Below are 17,207 nucleotides of genomic sequence, written 5' to 3' on the forward strand. Positions count from 1 at the left end.
TCGCGTGACAGGTGAGAATCAGTGTGCTCTGCATGCACTCCAGAAGTGCGCTGGCAAATTTTTTTTCTTTTTGCTATGCAAATGCCAATTCCCGGGCTGACGTGGATGTCGACCCCAGTTTTGAGAATAATCAGCCTGCTGTCCTCAGAGAATACCTGCTACAGGTAAGTATCTTCGCTACACCTCTCATAATGGAAACCATACTGAAACTCAAGCAGGACCAAGGAACTGTGATTCTAATTGCATCTTATCATTTCAGACAAATCTGATTCTTCTTCATCTGGAGCTTGTCTCCGAAGATCTCTTGAGAATGGAAGCTGTCGAAACCTTTTTTTAAACTCTGCTAAGCTAACCCGCTTTTACCACATTCTCTAGCAAACGAATTCTAGAGTTTAATTATATGTTGAGAAAGAAAACTTTCTCAGTTTCATTTTAAATTTACTACCTTTGTAGCTTCATTGCGTGCCCCCTGTCCTAGTATTTTTGGAAAGCGTAAACAGATGCTTCACGTTCTACCCACTCAACTCCACTCGTTATTTTATAGACCTCTATCATATCTCGCCCTCAGTCGCCTTTTTCTCTAAGCTGAAGAGTCCCTAGCCGCTTTAGCCTTTCCTCATAGGGAAGTTGTCCCACCCCTTTATCATTTTGTCGCCCTTCTCTGCATCTTTTCTAATTCCAATATATCTTTTTTTGAGATGCGGCGACCAGAACTGAACACAATATGCACCATGGAGCGATACAAAGGCATTTAAACCGTCTTCATTTTTGTTTTCCATTCCTTCTTAACATACCTAACATTCTATTTACGTTCTTAGTCGCCGCAGCACACTGAGCAGAAGGTTTCAATGTATCATCAATGATGACACCTAGATCCCTTTCTTGGTCAGTGACTCCTAACGTGGGAACCTGCATGACGTAGCTATAATTCGGGTTCCTCTTTCCCAAATGCATCACTTTGCACTTGCTCACATTAAACGTCATCTGCCATTTAGACGCCCAGTCTCCCAGTCTCGTAAGGCCCTCTTATAATTTTTCCTAATCCTCCCGCGATGGGAGAGGATGGTAGTAGATTTCATGGTCTTTCTGGATGGTGTCTCTCAGGTCCTGCTGGCTTCCAGAAAAGATTCCATTAGGACAGGGGTAGGCAACTCCGGTCCTCGAGAGCCGCAGGCAGGTCAGGTTTTCAGGATATCCACAATGAATATGCAGGAGATAGATTTGCAAGCACTGCTTCCATGGTATGCAAATCTATCTCCCTGCATATTCATTGTGGATATCCTGAAACCTGCCTGCCTGCGGCTGTCGAGGACCGGAGTTGCCTACCTCTGCATTAGGAGATCCAGTGTTTTAAGTGGAAGGTTTTGCTGTCTGGTGTGATGGCAAGGCCCCTAGAATTCTTCCTCTCCTACACAAAAACTGGATATTCAGAAAAACAACCCTCATTGTGGGGGGGGGGGGGGGTGAATATTTATTTATTTTTAACGTTGCTGCTGTTTGTCCATACTGTATAGCAAATTCTTAGTGACAGTGTGCAAGACACCTTCATACCGTGACATAAATGTCAGTAAATATGGCTAGGACTGGAAGTTTTAAGTGAAAAAAAAAAGTGAGCCAATTTGAGGGCTTGGGAGAAGAAGGTTGTCAAGACCATGCTTAGACCATTTTCCTACTTCATCTTTTGTTCCGTACATGTAAGGGGTTTTTTTTTTTTTTTTTGTGCTTGTTTCATTCTTTTCGGCAATGTTTAATGTGAGTGAGTACTTGTGGTGGGGGACATGTTTGTTCATCTGTGTATACATGTTGGAGGCAATGTTGATGTCAGCTGCACATGTGCAACTATATAGAATTCATTAGGTTATCTCTGTATCAAATATTTTTTTTGTCCATAGCTATTCAATTCAGTTCTTGTATACCACTAATATCCCCTTTCCAGGTTCATTGTGGGTTACATTCTAGGGGAGACAAAGCAGATAGTGTTGGTGTGAGGTATGAGAAAACATAGAGACCATTGTGTGTAATGCTTGAGACTAAAAACATTAAGGAAAGGAAATGAATGATACTACTACTACTACTTATCATTTCTAAAGCGCTACTAGACATATGCAGCGCTGCACACTTGAACATGAAGAGACAGTCCCTGCTCGACAGAGCTTACAATCTAATACTAGGAAGTAGAAGTAATGATAGGTTGTTATGAAGCAGTGTTTGAGAAGAGAAGGTTTTTAGCCTCTTCCTGAAGTTGAGGGATCTGTTTCCTATTCTGATGGGAATAGGTAGAGTCATATTTTGACTCCAAGTACGGGGACTAGAGAGCTGAAAATCTTCTTTAACTCTATATATAACCATTTCTGAGAGAAAAACACAAGCCTTCACAGGCAAAAATATACCATACAGTTAAAGCTCTATTCGTTAAAAACTTTTTCTTTAATCATTTTTTTTCTTTCTTGGTCTTTTTTTTTAGGATGCTGGTTCAGGTATTATTGAAGCATTCAGCTGATGTCAATGCCCGTGATAAAAACTGGCAGACGCCCTGCACATTGCAGCTGCGAATAAAGCTGTAAAATGTGCTGAGGCTTTGGTTCCTCTTCTGAGTAATGTAAATGTGTCAGATCGAGCTGGTAGAACTGCACTGCATCATCAGCCTTTAGTGGCCATGCAGAGGTAAGTGTTGCTCTCTTTATTTCTACTTTGTCCATTTGTGTTATCACCAAAAAAATACCCCCTAACGCACAATGTTTAAAAATTCATGTAACACAAGGTAACTCGGCTGAATAAGTTGTCTCCAAAATTTTTTGTTGTTGTTACATTTGTACCCCGCGCTTACCCACTCATGGCAGGTTTCAATTCGGCTTACATGGGGCAATGGATGGTTTAAGTGACTTGCCCAGAGTCACAAGGAGCTTGCCTGTGCCTGAAGTTGGGAATCGAACTCAGTCTCAGTTTCCCCAGGACCAAAGTCACCACCCTAACCACTAGGCCACTCTTCCACTCAGTAGTTATCATAATTATGGCTCTGATTTCATGTGTTGTACACAGTAAAGGCTACAAAACTATCAGCAAATTGGGCTAGATTACAAGAGGAAGGCTGGAGGGCACATAAACAAGACTTTGCTTTCTCTCCCCCTCATAGGCCCAGATGCACAAAACTTTAACGACCCTCTTAACGAAGAAAAATTTTTCAGCCGTAGCATGCATAAAGGCCATTTTCCGACGACGCTAGCAGCTACGAAAACGGAATGCAAACGAATCACTTCCAATTGAAATGTGAACAATTCACAATGCACTACCCATACCGACGATTGCAACGAATCATTTACTGTGATATATTTAACGTGAAGTCAGACCTGTCGTTAAGGCCTGAGCTGTCATACAGACACTGCTCTCTGCTTCTCCCTGCAGCATAAAATCCAAGCTGGCATGTTTGGAAAATACAAAAAAAAACCCACACAAACATGTGGCTCCCCGCTTCCCCCTGCATAAAAACTGAAAAACCCCCAAAAAGCAAAAAAGGATCGGGAGGGGGCAAAGGCGCTCATCAGGAGCGTCCTGTATGGATGCCCTTGCCCCCCCCCCCCCCCACCGCCCGAGGTCGACGCTGCTCCCCGCTCCCCCTGTATTAAATTAAAAGAAAATCACTTCTGCCTCTCTCTGAAGCCAATTTCCCGGTCTGTAAACAACTTTAAGCTGCCCTGGTCCCCCTCCCTTCCTCTGTTTCCCCAAGCCGGGGGCGGGCCCAGGTCTCTATGCTGAGCTAAAGGGGATCACAATGAAAGAGGTCTTTTGTTAGAAAGGGGGGGTTTGTGAAGGACGTCCTTTTGGAGTCTTGAGGAGGACTTCTTCAACTGCACTCTCCTGCTAGGATCACAGAGTTAACCGCTCGCACGTCCCGATCCCCCCCCCTCGCAGCCCCCCGTCTGACGTAAGCAATCTACGTAGGTTTAATACGTAGGTTGTTTTAATTTTTATTTCATACAGGAGAAGCGGGGAGCAGCGGCGACCCCGGGTGGGGGGGGGGGGGGGGGGCAAGGCCGTCCTTACAGGACGCTCATAACGAGCGCCTTTGCCCTCCCGATCCTGATTTGTTTATGCAGGGGGAAGCGGGGAGCCACGTTTTTGTGTTTGGTTTTTTTGTTTTGTTTTGACGTTTGTGGCATGCGCAGAGCAGCCAGCATAACGCTTGGCTGCTTCTGCGCATGCTTTAGGGGGCCGATTACCGACGGGGGATTACACCAATTTAACGAATCTTTAATGCATTGTACTTTTACAATACCGTACCAAACATTAAAGGCTTTTTTTTTTTGGTGCATTCTTCGCTTTTTTAAAATTCGTTAAGGACTTTTACGTTTTACATTTTTTTACGTTTGGTTGATGCATCTGGGCCATAATCCTCTATTCCTGTCCCCTCTTTGACCTACTAACCCTCAAGCATTTCTTGAAGTATCCTACTGCCACCTGGAACCCAACTTATGGTTTGAACTACACAGTGATCCAAACATTGTATTTTATCATTGAGCTGGTAGAGGAAACTGGGAGCTGCAGATTGTAACATGTAGGTTTACTTTGAAACTCTGTATTCTCCTTCTCTAAGGGGTCCTTTTACTAAAGCTTAGTGTGTGCTAACAGACATTAGTGTGTACTAAATGCTCCTCTGTCCTGTTTTATGCCTATGGGCTACATGGCACTTAACAAATTCTAATGTCTGTTAGTGTGCACTAAGCTTTAGTAAATGGGCCCCTAAGCCAGTTGTGATATTTCCAAGTTCCAAGATAAAATAGAACTAAATGCACTTGGATCATAATAGAGAATAGAAGTAGGAAAACGGGAAATATAATTTTTTAGGTATGCTTCCAGCATAGGTTTGTAGAAGGAGTATGTGTGGATTGGTGTTGGAGTGCTTTCTGTTTTGGGGGGAGGGGGTTATGGTTGTGTGGGAAGTTTGTGGGTAGAGTATTGGAGGGATTGGGCAGTGTATATAATTAGAGATGTGCATATGCATGTGTTTAGGGAGTAAGGGGGTGTATGAGTGGGTATTATTATTTGGTTTTATTTGGTGTTTTGTTGTGCTACCTTTCAACTTTGGGCAAAGATAACAGCAAAGCAGTTTACAATACGGCTGTACCAAATATTCATATTCAGTTTGATTTGGCTGTGAATAGTGCCCCAAATACATTTTCATATTCGGTCAAATAATGATAAATTTAAGTACAAATAATGCAAGACTCTGCTGTGCTAAATCCTGCTGAATAAATGCTTGATCTCCAATTTCACATTGCCTCTTTTATTATTTGTTATTTTAAAGCTCAATGCCCATTCTTGATATTTGACCAAATTGTAAAAATTTGCTATTCGGTATAGCTGTAGTTTACAATAAAATACTAGAAAAAAAAGGAAATAAATCTATAAATAAGTAGAGATAAAAGAGTAGTAGTGGTGCTGGTGCTTTTCCATAATTATCCAAAGTCATGATCTGACTCTTCTCCAAAGGCCAGGGAAAATAAATGTGTAAGCTGCCTTGGGAGTCTTTTACTAAAGGTTAGTTTGAGTTATCTGCAGCAAGTCCTATTTATTCCTGTGTAACTCGAACTAATCTTTTGTAAAAGACCCCCTTAAAGCTGGGCACGATTTGGTTCTTCTCTTAAGTGACGAATTATCGGTAAGTTTGATGCTATAGTGGAGAGGGTTGTGTGCATGTCATATGTTTGAAATATTGGAGGGCATGCTCCAATACCTCAATAACTGGTCGTGGGTTCATGTATGTGGAGGGGGGGGGGGAGGAGAAGGACTGTTAGATGGATGTATCTGTAAGGAGATTGGAGTTGTGTGTTTAGGTAGGGGTATTGTGGAAGGGTATATAAATTAATACATTTTGGTTAAGGTGGATTGAAAGGTGCATTTCAGTGCCATGTTTATCAGCTATTGTTACAGGAAAGGTATCCTACCCTAGCTGAGATTATATTAATACACCCTTCTGACTTCGTGTTCAACTTTCTTTAATTAACCCCTCCTTTTTTCTAACTCCTGTTACTCTTTTCTTACACCCCCATTCTGTCTGTTAACATGTTTTGTTGTATATTGTGTTGACAGTGTAAGTAGCGTATTATATCTGTTTGTGAATATTAGTATTACTGTAATTGTCTGTTGCTTGTATTCAGCTTATTCTTGTACACTGCTGTGGAATAAATTTCTTCAAAAAGGTGGTAAATCTCAATAAATAAATATGTGTTTGTGTGGGGCGGGGGGGGGGGGGAGGGGGGGTAACAGTAAGTGTAGTTGCTTCACTTAATTTTTCTGTCTTTTCCTGTGTTGCTCTGTGGTAATATTTTGGAAAGGTGATGGAATGAGTGGTGTCCTTCTACCAGCAGATGGAGACAGGGAAAACAAACATTTCATGCTGCACAATACCCTTAAGGAGGAATTTAGTTGGAACAGTATTATTCTTCTCTGTCCCCAAGTGGATGGTAACAGATCATGTAGTTCCTCTGTGGTGCTAGTCTGTCAACTTATGCCCCCGTTTGTCTAGGTGTCAGTTGATCAGGGTGTTGTTGCTGGTTGGATTAGCTCAAGTCATGTTCCAAGTCCTTACTGAACTTAGATGAATCTTGGTGAACCTGGGTCCCTCATCCCCCAGCCTCCCTCTCTTTCCCCTCCCCACCCAACATTCTAGCCATTACTGTAACTTAAAACTCCTCTTCTGGTGGGGTGTTTTATGCATATTTTCAGTGTTTTCGATAGACTGAGGCTTACATGCCTTTGGAGCTGTTATTTTTCTTTTAGTCAACTTCTAAGATCCATTGAGCAGAGGAAAATTTCTGTTCTCCGAGGACAAGCAGGCTGCTTGTTCTCACATGTGGGTCGACGTCCACTTTGGCCCAGGAATCGGCAATTTTGCAAGCAAAAAATTTTTAAAAAGTTTGCCAGAGCCTTCTGGCGCTGCGAACCGCACATGCGCGGACAACTTCCCACCCCTCACGCGAGCAGTCCCGCTCAGTTATTTTTTCTCTGCAGTGAGGTGAGGTCAAGTTTTCCCCGCTTCTCTCAGGCCCGGGAAAGAGTTCTTCGTTTTTGCGGCTTTTTGCCTTATTTCTTTTTCCTTGTTCGAAATATATAGTTAAAAAAATATTTTTTTCCTGTAGTTCTTTATTTTTTTGCCCTTTTAAAGTTTCCTTTCTTTTTCGACGCAGCCGCTTAGGCTGCGCGGTCGGGTTGTTCCTTTCTTTTTGTGCCTTTTTTTCTTTTAACAGGCACGACTCACATCTTTTGATTTCGCCGAAGCCATTTTTTCTTCCATGTCATCGAAGACACCCAGCGGCTTTCAAGTGATATACTCTGTGCAACCGGACCATCTCGGGTACCGATACCCACCTCTAGTGTATCCAGTGCCTTGGGCCCGTCCATAGCCCAGCCGCTTGTAGTCTGTGTCTTCGCATGAAGAAACGGACTCAAGTGTCTCTTTGAGGCCTAACGAGAGAAGCTTTTTGGGGCTCGGTCCTTTGACATCGGTACCGAGGTCGGCGGCAATCGACATTGAGGGATGCTTGAATGTCGGGAGCGAAGGTAATGGCTGCAGAACAACCAACTCGTGCTGGGAGCAGTGAGGCATCGAGTGGGTCTCCACCTGTCCGAGGCCTCCTGTATGCAGGCCCCCCCAGGACTGACCTTTGTCAGACCCGGCCCCGAGGAGACGTGAGGATCCACATCTTCCTCATTGGTACTGAGGAGTCTCAGATGACGGGTGTCGAGCGAAGGTGAAGAAGCACCATCATTGTTCTCCTTCAACACGCGGTCCCGAAGCTCCAGGGTGTCGAGGGATTCGGCACCCGAGAAGCATCGGCGCTAAGAGGATCGCTCCCCCTGTATTCAGGAGGTGCCGATGCGTCTGTCTAGCAGCCCGATACCTGCTCCCGAGCCTCGACAGATTCTGCAGCCGGCTCCTATACCAACCCCGCAGGCTTGTTCGATGGCGGCTCTAGACGAGCGCATCAGGGCCCTGCTTCCAGTGCTTCTGAATGGGTTACTGTGCCAGTCTGCTTCGGTGTTGGGAGTGCTTGCGCCTTCCATACCGTCTGCTGCAGCGGTATCTGGCCCTTCACCTGTGGTGAGGTCCCCGACCTCGATGCCGCCTGCCACCCAGGTCGACTCTCCTTCGACGTCGGTGGAGGAAGCTTCATCAGAGTCCAGGCGGGCATCGACTTCTCGGCACCGCCATCGAGGACATCGTTCCTCGGTGTCGAGGCAGGCTCAGTTTTGGACTGCTCTGAGAGATGTCTTGTCCGATACTGAAGATGAGCGTTTGTGGGAGGAAGAGGAGGATCCCAGGTACTTTTCATCTGATGAGTCCTATGGGATTCCTTCTGAACCTTCCCCTCCACCAGAAAGGAGACGGTCTCCACCGGAGAGTCTATCCTTTACCTCCTTTGCCCGGGAAATGGCTGTGGCTATTCCCTTCCCTATGGAGGTTGAGGATGAGCCCAGGGCTGAGATGCTCAAGGTCCTGGATTATCCTTCTCCACCTAGAGAGGCTGCAACGGCTCATTTGCATAATGTACTGAAGGAAGTCCTTATGTGAAACTGGTCGTTCCCTCTGTCTAACCCCGTGACCTTGAAAAGAACTGAATCCCAATATTGGATCCACGGGGAACCTGGATTGATGAAGTCTCAACTACCTCACAATTCCATGGTAGTGGACTCCATTCTCAAAAGAGCCAAGAGTACTAGGGACTATGCCTTGGCGCCCCCAGGCAGAGAATCTAGGACCTTGGACTCTTTTGGGAGGAAGGTGTATCAGGCCGCTATGCTCGCTGCCAAAATCCAGACATACCAGCTCTTCATGAGCATCCACTTGCGGAACTCAGTGAGGCAATTGTCTAGGTTGGTTGATGCCCTCCCTACGGAGCAGGCCGAGCTTTTTCGTCAGGTGGTCAGGCAGCAGAAGTCTTGTCGAAAATTCCTGGCCAGGGGTATGTTTGACACTTTTGATGTAACATCCAGGATCGCTGCCCAAGGTATAGTGATGCGCAGACTCTCATGGCTGTGTGTCTTTGACCTGGATCATTCGGTCCAGCAGCGGATGGCGGATGTTCCTTGCCGGGTGATAACCTTTTTGGTGAGAAGTAGAGGATCTGGTTGACTAGCTCAAAGAAGCACAATGATGCTATGGATTCTCTCTCCCGCCGGGCGTTTTCTGCTACTTCCTCCTCATCTAGGAGGTTTTTTGGACGGAAGAGGAGTGCTCCCTATTCCTATGCTAGGCGTAGGTACACTTCTGCTTCTCGGCAGCCTGTCCAGGCTCAGCCCCAGCATGCTCGTTCTCGTCAACAGCGTGCACCTAAGACCTCTGCGGCTCCCCAGCAAAAGCAAGGGACGGGCTTTTGACTGGCTCCAGTTCAGCATAGTCTCAGTAAAAGTGTCCATACCGGACGACTTGCTGGTCGGGGGGGAGGTTGATATTTTTTCACCGAAGTTGGCCTCATAATCTCCGACCGGTGGGTTCTTCAAATAGTCCGGTCAGGGTACGCCCTCAATCTGCAATCCAAACCTCCAAATTGTCAGCTGGGAGCTCATTCTTACAGTTCCCAGCACAAACAGGTACTTGCAGAGGAACTCTCCACCCTTCTACAGGCCCAAGCGGTCGAATCTGTTCCACCAGGGGAAGAAGGGCTGGGATTCTATTCCAGGTACTTCCTTGTGCAAAAGAAAACGGGATACGTCCCATCCTAAACCTAAGGGCCCTGAACAAATTTCTTGTCCGAGAAAAGTTCAGGATGGTTTCCCTGGGCACCCTTCTTCCCATGATTCAGGAAAATGATTGGCTATGCTCTCTGGACTTAAAGGATGCTTACACCCACATCTCGATACTTCCAGCTCACAGGAAGTATCTTCGATTTCGGCTGGGAACTCAGTACTGTGTACTGCCTTTTGGCCTGGCGTCTGTGCCCAGAGAGTTTACCAAATGCCTAGCTGTAGTCGCAGCGTCGGTACGCAGACTGGGAATGCATGTGTTTCCTTATCTTGACGATTGGCTGGTGAAGAGCACCTCGAAGGAGGGTGCTCTGGAGTCCATGCAAATGACTATTCGGGTGCTAGAGCTACTGGGGTTCGTCATAAATTATCCCAAGTCCCATCTCACCCCAGTCTAAAAATAGGAATTCATTGGAGCCCTGTTGAACACTCAGATAGCTCGAGCTTATCTTCCCGAGGCAAGGGCGGACAACCTTCTGTCCCTAGTGTCCACGGTTCAAGCGTCTCAGCAGGTCATGGCTCGGCAGATGTTGAGACTTCTGGGGCACATGGCCTCCACTGTTCATGTAACACCCATAGAATGTCTACATATGAGATCAGCTCAATGGACCCTAGCTTCACAGTGGTTTCAAGCTGCGGGGGATCTAGAAGATCTAGTCCAACTGTCCACCAGCTTTCGGAATTCTCTTCAGTGGTGGACGATTCGATCAAATTTGACCATGGGGCGACCATTCCAAGTTTCTCAGCCAGAGAAAGTGCTGACGACAGATGCATCTCTCCTGGGGTGGGGAGCTCATGTAGATGGGCTCCACACTCAGGGAGCCTGGTCCTTTCAGGAAAAAGGTCTGCAGATCAACCTCCTAGAATTAAGAGCGATCTGGAACGCTCTAAAGGCTTTCAGAGATCAGCTGTCCAACCAATTAATCTTAATTCAGACAGACAGGTTGCCATGTACTACACCAACAAGCAGGGGGGGCACTGGATCTCACCCTCTGTGTCAGGAAGCCATCTAGATGTGGCTTTGGGCACGCCGTCATGGCATGTTTCTCCAAGCTACTTATCTGGCAGGCGTAAACAACAGTCTGGCCGACAGGCTGAGCAGGATAATTCAACCTCACGAGTGGTCACTGAACATGGGCGTAGTCCGCAAGATCTTCCGAGCGTGGGGCAGCCCCTCAGTGGATCTTCTTGCCACTCAGATCAATCACAAAGTCCCTCACTTCTGTTCCAGGCTTCAGGCCCACGAAAGACTAGCGTCAGATGCCTTTCTTCTGCATTGGGGGAACAGGTCTTCTGTATGAGTATCCTCCCATACTTCTAGTAGGGAAGATTTTGCTGAAGCTCAAGCTAGACTACGGAACCATGATCCTGATTGCACCCTTCTGGCCACATCAGATCTGATTCCCTCTTCTTCTGGAGTTGTCCTCCGAAGAACCATGGAAATTGGAGTGTTTTCCAACTCTCAACACTCAGAACGAGGGGTCGCTTCTACAACCCAACCTCCCGTCTCTGACTCTCACGGTCTGGATGTTGAGAGCTTAGAATTTTCCTCCTTGGGTCTTTCAGAGGGTGTCTCCCGAGTCTTGCTTGCTTCCAGGAAAGGTTCGACGAAGAGGTGTTACTCTTTCAAATGGAGGAGATTTGCCATCTGGTGTGACAGCAAGGCCCTAGATCCTCATTCTTGTCCTACACAGACCCTGCTTGAATACCTTCTACACTTGTCAGAGTCTGGTCTCAAGACCAACTCCATAAGAGTTCACCTTAGTGCGATTAGTGCTTATCATCGCCGTGTAGAGGGTAAGCCTATTTCTGGACAGCCTTTAGTTCTCTTCATGAGAGGTTTGTTTTTTTGAAAGCCCCCTGTCAAACCTCCGCCAGTGTCATGGGATCTCAACATTGTTCTCACCCAGCTGATGAAAGCTCCTTTTGAGCCACTGAATTCCTGTCATCTGAAGTACTTGACCTGGAAGGTCATTTTCTTGGTGGCTGTTATTTCAGCTCGTAGAATCAGTGAGCTTCAGGCCTTGGTAGCGCATGCACCTTATATTAAGTTCCATCACAACAGAGTAGTCCTCTGCATGCACCCTAAGTTCCTGCTAAAGGTGGTGTCGGAGTTCTATCTGAACCAGTCAATTGTCTTGCCAACATTCTTTCCCCATCCTCATACAAGTCCTGGCGAAAGCAGTTTGCACACCTTGGATTGCAAGAGAGCATTGGCCTTTTACGTGGAGTGGACAAAGCCCTTTAGACAGTCACCCAGTTGTTTGTTTCTTTTGATCCCAACAGGAGGAGAGTCGCCATCGGAAAACGCACAATCTCCAATTGGCTAGCAGATTGTATATCCTTCACTTTCGCCCAAGAAACAGGGGTGACATGATACAGACGTTCAAATATTTGAATGGTGTTAATGTGCAAATGAACCTTTTCCGGAGACGGGAAGTTGGTAGAACTGGAGGGCATGGATTGAGGTTGAAGGGGGGCAGACTCAGGACTAATGTTAGGAAGTATTTTTTCACAGAGAGGGTGGTGGATATGTGGAATGCCCTCCTGCGGGAGGTGGTGGAGATGAAAACGGTAATGGAATTCAAGCATGTGTGGGATAAACACAAGGGAGTCCTGTTTAGAAGGAATGGTTCCATGGAATCTTAGCAGAGATTGGGTGGCGATGCCGGTAATTGGGAAACAAAACGGGAGCTGGGCAGACTTCTATGGTCTACGCCCTGATCATGACTGAATAGTTAGGGATGGGCTGAAGTGTAAATTTTAAGGGGTTTCAATGTTTGCTTCAGAGCTTAGTATAAGAACAATACTGGGCAGACTTCTACGGTCTGTGCCCTGAGAAAGGCAAGGACAAATCAAACTCGGGTATACATAGAAAGTATCACATACCATGTAAAATGAGTTTATCTTGTTGGACAGACTGGATGGACCGTACAGGTCTTTATCTGCCGTCATTTACTATGTTACAATGTATGTTGACGTTACGTTCTGATCACTTTTGCTTAGTGGCCCCAACACTGTTACGTCTAACACCAAATCATGAATTTCACTAAGGACTAGGTCTAAAATAGTTACCTTCTTATCAGTTCCTGAACCAGCTACTTTGTGAAGCACTCATTTACTACTAATGCGTAGCATTTCGTTAGTGCTGTTAGTCCTATGCAGAACACAAACGCATATAAGACAATCCCTGTTGGATAGCAGTGACAGCCTACAAGCTAGGCAAAACAGAGTTCCATTTATTATGGGATTGATTAAAACAATATGGGTATTAGACAGAGGGTTAACATTTAAATGTTCGCTCAAAAAGGTGGAATTTTAGCCAGGGTTTCAATAGGGCCAGAGACAGAGCATCATATACCTACTTAGGATGCTTATTCCAGACATATGGTGTGGTATGATGGAAGGAATGAAGTAGAGAAATGATGGTGGAGGAGGAGGACACAGATAAGTGACTTACCTGATAAACAGGAGGTCTATAGGGAGAGAAAAGAGAGGAGGAGATACTGAGGAGTGGTGGAAGTAGATCAGCAGTATCTCAGCTGCACTAAATTAATAGCTCTTTGGCTGAACCAGAAGAAGCATTTAAAAAGAAATTTTGCTGGTCAGAGAGACAGAAGGAAGAGAAGAGCAGAAGGTTAGGGTGAAAATCCCTGGAGCTGAGAAACCTAAAAGTCCTAGCATAAGTACATAAGTAATGCCATACTGGGAAAAGACCAAGGGTCCATCGAGCCCAGCATCCTGTCCACGACAGCGGCCAATCCAGGCCAAGGGCACCTGGCAAGCTTACCAAACGTACAAACATTCTATACATGTTATTCCTGGAATTTTGGAGTTTTCCAAGTCCGTTTAGTAGCGGTTTATGGACTTGTCATTTAGGAAACCGTCCAACCCCTTTTTAAACTCTGCTAAGCTAACCGCCTTCACCACTTTCTCCGGCAACAAATTCCAGAGTTTAATTACACGTTGGGTGAAGAAAAAATTTCTCCGATTTGTTTTAAATTTACTACACTGTAGTTTCATTGCATGCCCCCTAGTCCTAGTATTTTTGGAAAGCGTGAACAGACGCTTCACATCCACCTGTTCCACTCCACTCATTATTTTATATACCTCTATCATGTCTCCCCTCAGCCGTCTCTTCTCCAAGCTGTATAGCCCTAGCCTCCTTAGTCTTTCTTCATAGGGAAGTCGTCCCATCCCCGCTATCATTTTAGTCGCCCTTCGCTGCACCTTTTCCAATTCTACTATATCTTTCTTGAGATGCGGCGACCAGAATTGAACACAATACTCAAGGTGCGGTCGCACCATGGAGCGATACAACGGCATTATAACATCCTCACACCTGTTTTCCATACCTTTCCTGATAATACCCAACATTCTATTCGCTTTCCTAGCCGCATGATAACGAAGCAGAGCCAGGCATAGCAAGGACTAGAAGGTGAAAAGAGAGAAAACTCCTGGCTAGGGAAAACCTGGAGCAAATTGGAATTCCATGGGAGTTTCCCCACAGAAACGGGAAGATGAGAGTTCTGGGAGTACAAATTGATTGGCTTTAAACTGGCAAAGGTATCCAGGGATTAAAATGTTGCCTTTGCTCTCTTGGTGGATGAGAAACCCCATCGGGTAGATTAAGTGTAAACCCAGTAGTTAGTGTTGCAAGCTGTGGGAATAATTATGTGTTGGAAATAGGGAATAGCAGCTGTACTAGAGAAGTAGGGTAGGAGACTTCTTCCTGCTGCAATAGCTCAAGAGGGATTGAGCCTGGAAACTGGGTTTGTAACTGTTGGGCTGTTAAAGGCTTACTGTTAAGGATTACAACCAGAGTGTGCAAGATGTTCCTGTCATGCTTGTAAGCGTTAATGAGCTATTCACTGTTATCTGTAATGTTAAACAGGTTTCAGCTATGTGTGTTGAGTAACCCTGGGAGAGCTAGCTTAACCTAAGTGCAGAATGAGGAATCTAAAGGAATGATTGTGTTTTGTACCATACTGCTTTAAAAAGGAAGTAAGGAGTGGGTTTTTTTTTAACCCTAACAAGAGCCCCTTATTTTTCTCTAACCATCATCGGGCACAAATATGAAGCATTGTGGACAATGTGTTTAAAATTGAGAGTAGTTAGAAGGCTAAAGTTTTTTTGTCACAAGCAGATTTTAGAAGTGGTTCATGCAATCATATTCTCATATTTTGATTATTGTAATGCATTGTTATTAGGTTGTCCTGTATACTTTATTCTCCGAGGACAAGCAGGCTGCTTGTTCTCACTGATGGGTGACGTCCACGGCAGCCCCTCCAATCGGAACACTTTCTAGCAAAGTCCTTTGCTAGTCCTCGCGCGCCGATGCGCACCGCGCATGCGCGGCCGTCTTCCCGCCCGAACCGGCTCGTGCCGGCCAGTCTTCTTTTGTCCGCGCTCGGTACGGTCGTGTTTCGCCGTTCGCGCCCCAAAGTTGACCTCGCGCGTCATTTTATCGACTTCGTTCAAAAAAAAAAAAAAAAAAAAAGGTGTCGGAAGGAGACCTTTATGGTTTTCTCCCTTCCCGTACTTCCAGTCTTTGCCCCGGTAAGTTTTCTTTCGTCGTCGGGGTAGGCCCTATTTAGGCCTCGGTCGAAGTTTTTCTTCCCCCTATTTTTGCGGTGCCATTTTCGCCATTTCGAGTTTTGATCTCGCTGGCGCGATTTTTCCGCCCATGACATCGAAGTCTTCCAGCGGCTTCAAGAAGTGCACCCAGTGCGCCCGGGTAATCTCGCTCACTGACAGGCACGCGTCGTGTCTTCAGTGTCTGGGGGCTGGGCACCGCCCTCAGGCCTGTAGTCTGTGTTCCCTTTTACAAAAGCGGACTTAGGTAGCGAGGTTAGCCCAGTGGAACATTTTGTTCTCGGGCTCTTCGTCGGCATCGGCACCGGGAGTATCGACTGCTTCGACGTCGTCGGTGCCTGGACCTTCATCTTTGCCCCCGATTGCATCGAGTGCATCGAGGCATCGGCCCTCTGCATCAGGGCGACATCAGAAGGCTGCGTCGGCGTCGGTATCGAGACCTCCTCGGCTGCTGATGTCGTCGGACGGTGGTGCTTCGTCTGGAGTGCAGGTGAGGGCTGTCCATTCCCCTGCTGGTGGCGGTGAGCCTTCGAGTGGGTCTCCCCACATTCCGAGGGCTCCTGCGGTACAGCCCCCCCCAAGACCGACCTCCTTCGGTCTCGGCCCCGAGGAAGCGACGGCTGGATTCTACGTCCTCCTCGTCGGTGCCGGGAAGCTCCGGTGACATGCTTCGTCCCAAGAAGTCGAAGAAGCATCGTCACCGGTCCCCTTCCCATGTCGGCACCGAGAGCTCTGGGTCGCCGAGGGAGTCGGCACCCAGTAGGCATCGGCACCGAGAGGAACGCTCGCCCTCTGTTCAAGAGGTGTCGATGCGCTTCCCTTTGGACAGCCCGGAACAGCCTCCACACCCGGAACAGACTCTGACATCGACGCCTGCATCGGCTTCCATGCCTTTTTCTACAGCCGCTCTGAACGAGAGTCTCCGGGCCGTTCTCCCAGAGATCCTGGGAGAGCTGTTGCGCCCTACCCCTCCGGTACCGGGGGTGCTTGCGCCACCGGTATCGTCGAGCCAGGCGCCGGCTGGCCCATTGTCCGGGGTGAGGTCTCCGACATCGGTGCCGCTTGCGGTACCGACTGCGGTAGCCTCCCAGGAAGGCTCCCCGACTACGTCGGCGGAGGGAGCTTCGCCGGTGCGGGCGAGGGAGTCTACCTCTCGACGCTCCCACCGTGGCTGTGGTTCCACGGAGTCGAGCCGGGCACGGTTGCAGACACAGGTCCGTGAACTTGTGTCTGACACCGATGGTGAGGCCTTGTGGGAAGAGGAAGAAGACATCAGATATTTCTCTGACGAAGAGTCTGAGGGTCTTCCTTCCGATCCCACTCCCTCTCCTGAAAGACAGCTTTCCCCTCCTGAGAGCCTGTCTTTCGCTTCCTTTGTCCGGGAGATGTCTACGGCCATCCCCTTCCCGGTGGTTGTGGAGGACGAGCCCAGGGCTGAAATGTTTGAGCTCCTGGACTATCCTTCTCCACCTAAGGAAGCGTCCACAGTACCCATGCATCATGTCCTCAAAAAGACATTGCTGGCGAACTGGACCAAACCATTAACTAATCCCCACATTCCCAAGAAGATCGAGTCCCAGTACCGAATCCATGGGGACCCAGAGCTGATGCGCACTCAGTTGCCTCACGACTCTGGAGTTGTGGATTTGGCCCTAAAGAAGGCCAAGAGTTCTAGAGAACATGCTTCGGCGCCCCCGGGCAAGGACTCTAGAACCTTGGACTCCTTTGGGAGGAAGGCCTACCATTCTTCTATGCTCGTGGCCAAGATTCAGTCTTACCAGCTCTACACGAGCATACACATGCGGAACAATGTGCGGCAGTTGGCGGGCTTGGTGGACACGCTCCCCCCTGAGCAAGCCAAGCCATTTCAG

General features: G+C 47.2%; 1 protein-coding gene across 1 annotated transcript in view; it reads left to right on the top strand.

Annotated features, from left to right (window-relative positions):
* Positions 1-2,646: 2,646 nt before the first annotated feature.
* Positions 2,647-17,207, top strand: part of LOC115458763 (serine/threonine-protein phosphatase 6 regulatory ankyrin repeat subunit A) — a gene marked incomplete at its 3' end in the record, with an annotated part of 235,790 nt that continues 221,229 nt past the window's right edge. The window contains 1 exon segment of the mRNA XM_030188574.1: positions 2,647-2,664.

The sequence above is a fragment of the Microcaecilia unicolor genome, unplaced genomic scaffold, assembly GCF_901765095.1.
Source record: "Microcaecilia unicolor unplaced genomic scaffold, aMicUni1.1, whole genome shotgun sequence".
Lineage (NCBI taxonomy): Eukaryota > Metazoa > Chordata > Amphibia > Gymnophiona > Siphonopidae > Microcaecilia > Microcaecilia unicolor.